This window comes from Sturnus vulgaris, unplaced genomic scaffold (assembly GCF_052056855.1).
Source record: "Sturnus vulgaris isolate bStuVul1 unplaced genomic scaffold, bStuVul1.hap1 Scaffold_380, whole genome shotgun sequence".
NCBI lineage: Eukaryota > Metazoa > Chordata > Aves > Passeriformes > Sturnidae > Sturnus > Sturnus vulgaris.
The window spans coordinates 21,682-32,519 of NW_028276432.1; the positions used below are offsets into that span (position 1 = coordinate 21,682).

General features: G+C 46.5%; 1 long non-coding RNA gene across 1 annotated transcript; it reads left to right on the plus strand.

The window, feature by feature from the left end:
- Positions 1-3,275: 3,275 nt before the first annotated feature.
- LOC148217712 (uncharacterized) lies at positions 3,276-7,110 on the plus strand. The gene is made up of 3 exons (XR_015800827.1): positions 3,276-3,355; positions 6,591-6,710; positions 7,088-7,110. It is a non-coding gene; the product is annotated as an uncharacterized LOC148217712 (long non-coding RNA).
- Positions 7,111-10,838: the final 3,728 nt, after the last annotated feature.

The window sequence follows — 10,838 nt, forward strand, 5'->3', positions numbered from 1 at the left end:
GGGTTAGGGTGGTGTCTCTGCTTTGCTGGGGGTCTAGGTTTAGGGGAGCTTCTAGGTTTCTGGGGCGTCTAGGTTTGTGGGGGCTTCTAGCTTTAGGCTGACTTCGGTTAGGGAGGTGTCAAGTGTTGGGGATGCCTAGCATTAGGGGGACATCTAGGGTTTGCTGACGGTCTGGAGTTAGGGGGGTTTAGGCTCAGACGGGTGTCAAGTGTTTGGTGGTGTCTAGGGTTAGGCTAGCTCTAGAGTTACAGGGATTTTCTAAGGTTACAGGGATGTCTGGCGTTCGCTGGGGATCTGGGGTTAGTGAGGCTTCTAGGGTTCTGAGGGCGTCAGGGGTTGTGGGGGTGTCTAGGGTAATGCTGGCTCCAAGGTTAGGAAGGTGTCTAGGATTTGGGGGTGTCTACGGTTAGGGGGAAATTTAGGGTTCGCTGAGGGACTAGGGTTAGGGGAGTGTCTAGGGTTAGGGGGGTATCTAGGGTTATGGGGGTGTTTAGGGTTCGCAGGGTGTCTGGGGTTAGAGGAGCTTCTAGGGTTCTGAGGGCGTCTAGGGTTGTGCAGGTGTCTAGGGTTAGGCTGGCTCACGGGTTAGGGAGGTGTCTAGGATTTGGGGGTGTCTATGGTTATGGGGAAATATAGAGTGCACTGAGGGACTAGGGTTAGGGGTGTGTCTCGGATTAGGGGGGTATCTAGGGTTATGGGGGTGTGTGGTTTTCGCTGGGGGTCTCGGGTTAGGGGATCTTCTAGGGTCCTGGGCGTGTCTAGGGTTGTAGAGTTGTCTAGGGTTAGGCTGGCTCTTGGGTTAGGGGTGTGTGTAGGGTTTGGGTGTGTCTAGGGTTTGAAGGCCATCTAGGGTTCACTGAGGGTCTAATTTTAGGGGTGCATCTGAGGTTTTGGGGGTGTCTAGGGTTGGCTGGTTCTTGGCTTCAGGAGGTGTCTAGGGTTTGGGGGTGTCTAGGGTTATGGGGACATCTAGTGTTTGTTGAAGGTCTAATTTTAGGGGAGCATCTGAGGTTTAGGGCGTGTATAGGGTTTTGAGGGCATCTTGGGTTGGGCTGGCTCTAGGTTTAGGGGGTGTCTAGGGTTATGTGGTTGTCTTATGTGGGGGTTGTGTTATGTGGGGGTCTAGGGTTACAGGAGCTTCTCGGGTTCTGAGGGCATCTAGGGTTGTGGGGCTTCTAGCTTTAGACTGAGTCTAGGCTTAGGTCTGGGGGTGTCTAAGCTTCTGGGGGCAACGAGGGTTGGGCTGACTGTAGGGTTACGGGGGTTTCTAGGGTTTGGGGCTGTCTAGAGTTGGCTCGGAGTTTAGGGTTGGGGGGACATCTAGGGTTCTGGGGGTGTCTAGGGTTGTGGGGGCGTCTGGGATTAGGGGAGCTTCTACAGTTACGGAGCGTCTGGGGTTTTGAGGGTGTCTAGGCTTGGGCTGGCTCTGGGGTTGGGGGGTGTCTAGGGTTTGGGTGTGTCTAGTTTTAGGGGCATGTCTAGGATTCGCTGAGGGTCTAGGGTTAGGGGTTATGTGTGAGGTTTTGGGGTGTCTATTGTTGTGGGGATATCTAGGCTTGGGGTGACTCTACGGTTTGGGGGGTGTCTGCGGTTTGGGAATGTCTAGGGTTCACTGGGGTTCTAGTATTAGCAGAGCAACTAGGGTTATGAAGGCGTCTAGGGTTATGGGGGCATCTAGGTTTGGGCTCACTCTAGGGTTAGGGGGGTGTCTTTGCTTTGGGATCTCTAGGGTTAGGGGGGCCTCTGGATTTCGGTGAGGGTCTTAGGTTTTCTTTGTCCAAATAGACTGGGATTACTCCCATACCACAGCTGGAACCACCTGGAACCCTGGCTTCTCATGGAGTGCCAAAAGCCCCGTCCTAACTGGTCTCAGGAACCCGGCAAAATGAGTTTTGTTTCACAGAGGAAAGGGCCACAGTTTTTGTCCAGATACCTGTGCCCCCCACCAGGCTTCTGCCTGCTAAAATTCCAAATGGACCGGGATTGCTTCCATACCACAGCTGCCCCCACCTGTAATCCTGGCTCTCTTTCGGATGCCAAAAGCCTCCTCCTAACTGGTCTCAGGAACCCTGGGAGGGTGAGTGTTGTTTCACAGGAAAATTGGGCAACTCCCCATGTCCAGTGATGCTGGGCCTGGGCCTGGGCTTCTGCCTGCTAAAACTCAGAACAGACCAAGTTTTTTTTCCGGTTTTGTTTAACAGCGAAAAGGACCGCTATTCATGTCCAGAGCCATGTTCCGGCCTTCAGCTTGACAAAATTACAAATGGAGCGTGGTTTCTCCCAGCCCCAAGCTGCCACCACTTAGAAGCCTGGCTGCCTTTGGGGTGCCGAAACCCTCCTCTGTGCACATCTCAGGAACCCTGGAAGCGTGAGTGTTGGATTCACAGGGAAAAGGCCATCAGATTCTATCCTGGGGCCTGTGACCAGGAGCAGTCATCTACATGTTAAAATTCCAAATGGAGCATGGTGTCACCCAGACCTCAGCGGCATCCAGCTGTGACCCTGCTGCTCTTGGAGTGCCAAAAGCCTCCTCGTAGCTGATTTCAGGAACCTGGCAAGGGTAAGATTTGTTTCACAGGGAAAAGGGCCAGACTTCGTGTCCAGGGACCTGTGCACCAAACCAGGCTTCTGCCTGCTAAAATTCCAAATGGACCGGGATTTCTCCTGGCCCCAAGCTGCCACCACCTGTAACCCTGGCTGCCCTTGGAGTGCCGAACGCCTTCTCCAAACTCAATTTGTCTTTTTGACTTCTAAATCGATTTTAAATTATTTTCAGAAATGTAATTTCAAGTAAATTGTTCTGATTAATATTTGATCTTTGTAACTTTATAATTTACCTCTTTGTGTAGGGTTGGCCTGTTCATTTTTAATTAGTTTAGTGGAGGGGGAAAATGTAAAATTTTCCACTGCAGTAGTAATGGAATAGTACTACAAAATAGGAATAAAATACTAAGTACAAATGTATTTTTATACTGATAGAATTGAGGGCTAATATTATATTAAATCACATTGAATTTCCTAGCATCCTAAACTGCTGGAGTTGATATAATAAACGTAGAAAAAAGGGACATGCTAAGCATGCCAAAGCATACCTCATATTTGTAGGAGATTCTTGCTTGTAAACGTCTCCTGACACTTGCCATCTCTGCATGTGTTCTTTACATCTATTTTATTTTCAGAGGAAGGGTCGCACGCTTCTTGGTGTTTTCAATTGCACCAGAACTCCCGGTAGAAGTCGAAGACTTAGATCCGATATCCTGGAACCTCTAGTTGACACTGAAACAATTAACACGAGACTGGGCTGCTGTGAAGGAATTACTCCAGGATGAGGAGCTCTTTTTTGGTCTTCAAGCAGGTAGTAGTTTATTTTGTAACACCTAAGACTCTTCTTAAACATTTTTTTTTTCTAACAGAGGAAAGTATGTAGTGTGACTCAGTATATTTGAAAAGTATTTTTAGTGGTTTGTTAGGTGACATAGTGATCACTTCACTTTTTGAAGTAATCTGTATTATCATAGTGGTATTTTTCTCAAGTATTTTGCTTAGAAAAGTTAAATTTCTCTGATCAAGTGTGTAGAAGTCTGTGAGCCAATAGCTCCAGCAGAACTCCCGGGGCTGCTTCTTTGGGATGTAATACGGAACCTAGCGATATTCCTGCTCTGCAAACGTGGGAGGGAGTGGAACGGCAAGTGGTGAAACTTGACTGCTCCTTCAATCCCAGAACACCTGGGTTTAAGTTCCATCAGCCAGAGGATGGAATGAACCCTGGTGCCAGCCATCCTGGGGGCACTGGACTGCTGTTACCATCTTCTCTATTATCTTTTGCATGATGTGATTCTCCCTTGATGAGAGAAGGCAGAAAATGTGGTAGGAGGGGGAGCTCATTTCGTTTCTGTGGACTCCAGGCTTGGGGCAGCTGCAGAGAGCTTTGGTTTCAAATAATACTGCACAAACACAGTGAACTTGAACCTCTTGGGCACTTTTGGATCCCTCTGTGCCACTCCTTCTCTGATACTTTACCTGCGAGGTGTGGGCTCAGAAACACCTGCCCCTCCTGGATGGGTTTTTGTTGGGAAGGATGAATTAGGGAAACCTTATAAGTACGAGTGCCTAGCAAAAGACTTTGAGAATATGGAAAATATAAGCAAAATAGAAATGATAGCAATTTTCGACTGTGTGGCTGAAAGCTACTGAATGCCTGAAGGCCCCTTTGTTTAGATAATGTTAGATGCTGAGAATACCAAAAAGCAAACAGACATCCTCCCTAGACATGCCAGGAAGGGTCCCAGATAAAATTGAGAGATAAGAAAAGCAGTAAAACATGGTAATATAGTGATTCCTTTCGGTTGCATGCAAATGTTAGAGAATTTGTATCTTGTGTTAGATTGGTTAGTGGAAATTAGAATATTCAACATAGATTTATTGTATTGTAAACGGGAAAATATCTCTCTTACTCTCTTACTCTCTTACGCTCCCTTCGCTCTTGCTTTCTTACTCTCTTCTCTTACTCTTGCTCTATCCCTCTCTCTCTGTCCTGCTCTGAGCTGCAGCTGCAGTTCCTAGCAGGGCCTCATATATAGCCACGCCCTATGAAATAAACTGCAAACTTCAAGACCAGAATACAGAGAGCGCCTGAGTTTGTTCCGACCATCCCAACGCAGTAATTCCCACAGGTTTTTGCAGGTACAAATTTATTTTCTTAGAGAAGCCATTGGGTGTAATAAAAATCTATGGAAAACAGGTGGTTGGTACACTAGCTGATAGTAGGTCTTGGGTTTTTCTTCTTTTCTTTAACTTTTTCTTAAGAGAACCTTTAAACTGGAAAACTGAAGGGGGGTGGGGTTGCTTCTCATTTTTTGAAGAATTGCTGTGGATTAAGGTATGTCAAGTGACACCACCAAAATAAGATTGGAAGAACTGAGTTTCAGGACTCTGCACTTAATTCTTTTAATGTGTTTAATGTGTGGGTGCAGGAAATGCCAAATCCCAGAGCAATTCTGTCTGTAACATTAAGTGCAACATCTTTAAAGCCAAGTGCTCGGTGTGGGGTTTTCACCTATGTTTTTATGGTCTAAAGGCTTTTCTTGAGCCCCAAAAGCCACAAGGAACTTGCCAGAAGCAGGCCTTCATTGCATAGCTGGGATTTCAATTTGCTCTTGGATTCTTCCTTCCAGTCTTCTCCTGGGTTCTTGTGCCAGCAGAGGTCCTCTGACCCCAGAGCCATACAGGGTGTCTGTTGCCTTGATAAATGGGAATGAAGTTGGCCGAGTCTGTCAGGAAAACAAAAATATCCTGGAGTTTGTTTGGCCAAAGATGGACCATGAAGATGTCTGTACTAGCGGTGGGTGTGAGTGCTGATCCTTTTGGGTTGTGTGGTGCCCCTGGCCCCTCAGAAGTCAGGGCAAGGCTGAAGGAAGGAGGGAAGCTGCCAGAGCTGCAGGTGGGGACAGTATTGGCTGTTTCAAACTGCTTGGTGCAGAACTAGAAGAATAGCTTTCCTCCTTTCTCTCCATCACTGACCAGAATATTAAGATGAAGCTGCGCTAAGCTGTGTCTTTTGTGGGTTGTTGTTTGGTTGGGGTTTTTCTGGCTTTTGAATGTATTTCCAAGTGGTGCAGTGAGGAGCAAGTTGCTGGGTTACATGATTTCTGACTGACATATCACAGAAATGGGCATCTGTGTGTGCATGTGCTTCCTAGCAAATCTAGATGTGATGTGGAAATCCTAAGGGAGGATTTCCAGCCTTGACTACATGTGACACAGGCTTCTGAAAATGGAACTGACCTTGGCAGAATAGCAGCTGTGAAGGGAAACAGAACTAAAATACATGTAAGCAGAAAAACCGAATGAAGTGGTACTTCTTGGTCCTGCGTGCACTTTGTGCCACTGCTTGCTGTGAACACTTGGTGTTACAGCTCAGTGTAGGCCACTTCAGTGTTTGATGGGTTTGATTTTTGTGGTCAGTTAGTTCCTCTAAACAACTCCCCTCCTTTACTGGACACATCCCTGGAGTGGGACCAGATTCACCCTTACCCTGGAGGAATTCTCTGCTCCTCTGGAGAGGGGATGAAGCCAAGGGTTATGAGCAAAGGAAAACAACCAAATCGTGGGCATTATGTCCTCGATGCACGCAGCACCATGTGTTTTCCAAGTTCCCAGCACTGATGAATCTGAACAAGAAAATGCCTGTTCCTTCACTTCTCCAGCTCTCCCCCCACACCTCCCCTGCTTCCCTTGCTCTTATCCTTGGTGTGCCAAGGTCCTGCATCTCCCTGGCTCTCCAGATGTAGCTCACCTTGTCCTGCCTGTGGCTGATAAAATATGGACCCAAGATGCTTTTTACCAGTAATCCATTCTTTTAAAGAAACAAAGAGCATACAATGTGGTCTTTAGGAAATACATCCAAATAAGGGACTCTGCTTTTCCTGTAGTTCTCTTTCCTGTTTTCACCTGGGCTTGAAGGATGGGCATGGCCTGTATTTATCATATGAAAGTGATGTTACTAAATTTGTCCAGAAGATTTGATTATTATTATTACTCATTTTCTGATAGAAAACAGTCTAATTTTGCCTTTCCCACGTTGTTTCCAGGTGCTCCCCAGGATGGATATCTGTGGTCTCAGACCACAGTGATTCCCTAGGAGGAAGGGGAGCCTTTGCCTCACCTGCACAGCTCAGGTGGATGGGACAGAATTGGTCTGGCCTGACAAGGTATGAACATCTGTCTGTGTTCTGGAGTGCCTTGAAACCTTTCTCTGTCAGGTTTTGGAGGGGTTTCTCTTTGGGATTTCTTGTGATGCAGCACCACGGGTATCCCTTTGTGCAAAGTCCAGTGCTAAAGGATTGAATAACGGACAAGTGGGGTCTGGGATGAAAATGGTTCTGTTAAAATTAAGGAAAGAATGCAATAAGAAAAATTAGTATCCTTTTAATGTCTGAAATAATTAGGAATAAAAATGCTGGAGAAGGGCACTCTGAATTGGTGTCACCTGTCATGGATAAAACCCCACAGTGAGCATCAGAGCAGAAGTGTGAGGGCTGGAATCCTTCTGCAGTGGACTTAATTTTCTTTTCCTCCTCTCTTTCAGGACAGGAAAAATCATTACACTCCTCCCATCATTGCCAAGAGCTGTGGTGTTTGAGCAGCCAAAGCCAAGAGGCTTCAGCACCAGAGGTCTGTGCCTAGAGGGCTCCTGGTCCTGCCCATGATGTGGGGTAACTCAGAGAATGCAGGGATCCTCTTTTTCTCCCTGCTGGGATTAACTGCCTAGGGAATCTGGGATCTGGGTGAAACTCCAGCTCTCCTGGTGTTCAGGGGTGCAAGGTCTGAGGGACTGCGCTTACCCCGTGGCTTTCCAGTTCAGCAGGAAAAAGAGGAAATGGAGTGCCAGACCGTGTCCCGTCAGGCTGTGTTTCCCTCTGAGGAGAGAGAGACTGGGCTGAGGTGAGATTCCTGGGAGTGCTCGGATGAGCAATCCAGGGAACAGGGAGCTTGGGATTGCCGCTGCTGCTGGAACCATTGCCTTAGGTCTGCTCCCTTTGTGCCTGTGACAAGTGGGATTGGTGCTGGAGAGAGAGGTGCTGTTAGGAACAAAAGGTGGAATGAATCCTCTCTGGGGATGTGCAGTGAAGGACTGAATAGCATGGAAGGAGAGTAATTATAAACTATATCACTGTTTCTCCCCAAATTGGGGTGGAGCAGTGATGGGGGTGGTTAGGTTTGGTCTGGGCCTGTTATTCTTTGTGCAATTTTAAAATTCTGTTGTATGATTTACTGTCTGGTATCTTTCTAACAAAAGCTGACAGAAATTTAGGTTAAGGATTAGAATTTGGGTCCATTCATTGCAAAAAATTTGCCAAGGCTGGAGGACTGGGGTGATGACTGCTCTCAGGAAAGGTTACTTATTAATACTGTGTCAGATTTCCTGCAGTGACTGTCAGGCCTAAATGGCGGTGAGTTCCTGCTCTTCTCACGGGAGGATTGGAAATAATTTCAGTAGAATTAGAGATTTTAGAAAAATCCAGCTAAAAAATTCACCTCTGTACCCCCTAGGTTTTCCCAGTTTTTCCCAGCTAGGAGCTGCACAGAAGTCAGGCAGGGCCATCAGGGAACAGCTGTAAATTCAAAGGCACAAACAGGAGATGTACCAGCAAAGGGCAGGAAAGGGGAGAGGTTTCAGAAAACATTTCTGTGGTCTAATTAATAATAATTTCTGATTCCCCAGTGAGAAGAACACGAACTCACGGCCATTCAGGCCTGACAGTCCCCTGCAGCAAGAGTTAAGCACGCATCCACAGAGGCAAGTCTGGCATCTGAAAGAAAAAAAACCCAGAAGAAAAAGGTGATCTCTTTTGCTTCAAAGTTATTTCAAGTTCTTAAAGCCCAACCAACATTTGCTCTTGATTTTGGTCGGGTGAATCATGGGCACGGGTCATGCCATTCATTTAGCTGAAAACCCGGGGTCATTTAGAGGGGACACAAGAACTGTTTGTGTAAGAAAATGTGAGGGGATGTCAAGGGGAGTGAGGTGGCATTTCTGAGGAGATTGCTGAGGTAATGGAAGGGAGCCCAGCAGACAATTTGTCTGGGAAATCCGAGGCCCCTGGGAAGCGCAGCCAAGGCTCTGCAGGGGTAGCAGGGAGGGCTCAGCACTCGAGACTCTCTGTGTCCTCCTTCCTCGGCAGCAGGCGGCCAGGAAGGGAGAGGCACCGTACGGGATTAAGCCGGAGGGAGCAAGAGGAGGAGCAGCCTCGGGCTGGAGAGGGGCAGGAGAAAGGCCAAGGGAGCTCCCTGGGGCCACCAGGGCCTGTGGGGAACAGAATGGACGCTTGGATGACCAGTGGAGGTGAGGAGTGGATCTGAGTTCATCTACAGGGAAATAAGTAGGGGATATTCTGGAGTGAAAAGTTGAGGTGATGAGTTCACCCACCTTGGCACAAGTTGTGTTTGCACAAAGTGGGACCAGAGGTGAAGGTCAATCCAAAGTCAATCCTGCTTGACCTCTGAATTCCAAGATAAGTTTTACAAGCTGCCAAATGAGGGATTAAAAATACACAAAAATGAAACCGAGAGCATTAATGAGGTTCCTGGAAGTCCATTACATTGTTGTCATAGAATTCTTAATGAGATTTGATCTTTTGATGACAACAAGGCAGTTCTTTGTGATCTCGAGCCCGGAACTGCAAATGTGATGCCAAACGCGAATTTTGACCTCAGGCTGGAATTGTGACTGCAAGCCATGAACAGATATTATGATTCCAAAATGGAATTTTGACCTCAAGCCTTGAACTGAAATTGTGATTCCAAACTGCAATTGTGACCTCAAGATTTGAACTTGAATTGTGATTCCAAAATGGACTTGCGACCTCAGACTGTAATTGTGACCTCAAGCCTTGAACTGCAATAGAGATTCCAAATCGGAATTGTGACCTCAGACTGGAAGTGTGACCACAAGCCTTGAAATGCAATTGTGATTCCAAACCGGAATTGTGACCTCAGATTGGAATTGAGACCTCAAGCCTTGAACTGCAATTGTAATTCCAAACGGGAATTGTGACCTCACACTGGAATTGTGACCCTGAGCTTTGAACTGCAACTGGGATTCCATACTGTAATTGTGACCTCGAAGCTTGAAATGCAATTTTCATTCCAAACTGGAATTGTGAGCTCAGACTGCAATTGTGATCTCGAGCCTTGATCTGCAATTGTGATTCCAAACCGGAATTTTGATCTCAGAATGGAATTGTGATACAGAAATTACATTGTGATTCCAAACTGGAATGGTGAGCTCAAGCCCTGACCTGAAATTGTAAATCCAAAATGGAATTGTGACCTCAGACTGGAATAATGACCCTGAGCTTTGAACTGCAATTGTGTTTCCAGACTGGAATTTTGAACTCAGACTGAAATTGTGACCTCAAGCCTGGAGCTACAATTGGGATTCCAAACCAGAATTGTGACCTCAGACTGGAACTGTGACCTCAAGACTTGAAATACAATTGTGATTCCAAACGGGAATTGTGACCTCAGATTGGAATTGTGACCTCGAGCCGAGAACTGCAATTAATATTTCAGACTGGAATTGTGACATCAGACTGGAATTTGACCTGAAGCCTTGAAATGCAATTGTGATTCCAAACTCCAATTGTGACCTCAGACTGCAATAGTGACCTCGAGATTTGAACTGCAATTGTGATTCCAAACTGGAATTGTGACCTCAGACTGGAATTGTGATCTCGAGCCCTGAACTGCAAATGTGGTTCCAAATGCGAATTTTGACCTCAGACAGGAATTGTGACCGCAAGCCATGAACAGATATTTTGATTTCAAACTGGAATTTTGACCTCAAGCCTTGAACTGAAATTGTGATTCCAAACTGCAATTGTGACCTCAAGATTTGAACTTGAATTGTGATTCCAATATGGACTTGTGAACTCAGACTGGAATTGTGACCTCAAGCCTTGAACTGCAATTGTGATTCCAAATCGGAATTGTGACCTCAAACTAGAATTGTGACCTCGAACCTTGATCTGCAGTTGTGATTCCAAAATGGACTTGTGACCTCAGACTGGAATTGTGACCTCAAGCCTTGAACTGCAATTGTGATTCCAAACCGAAATTGTGACCTCAGACTGGAATTGTGACAACAAGTCTTGAACTGCAGTTGTGATTCCAAACTGCAATTGTGACCTCAGACTGGAATTCTGACCTCGAGCCTTGAATAGCAGTTTTAATTCCAAACGGGAATTGTGGCCTCAGACGGGAATTGTGACCACGAGCCTTGAGCTACAGTTCTGATACCAAACTGGAATTGGTCGTCAAACTGGAATCGTGACCTC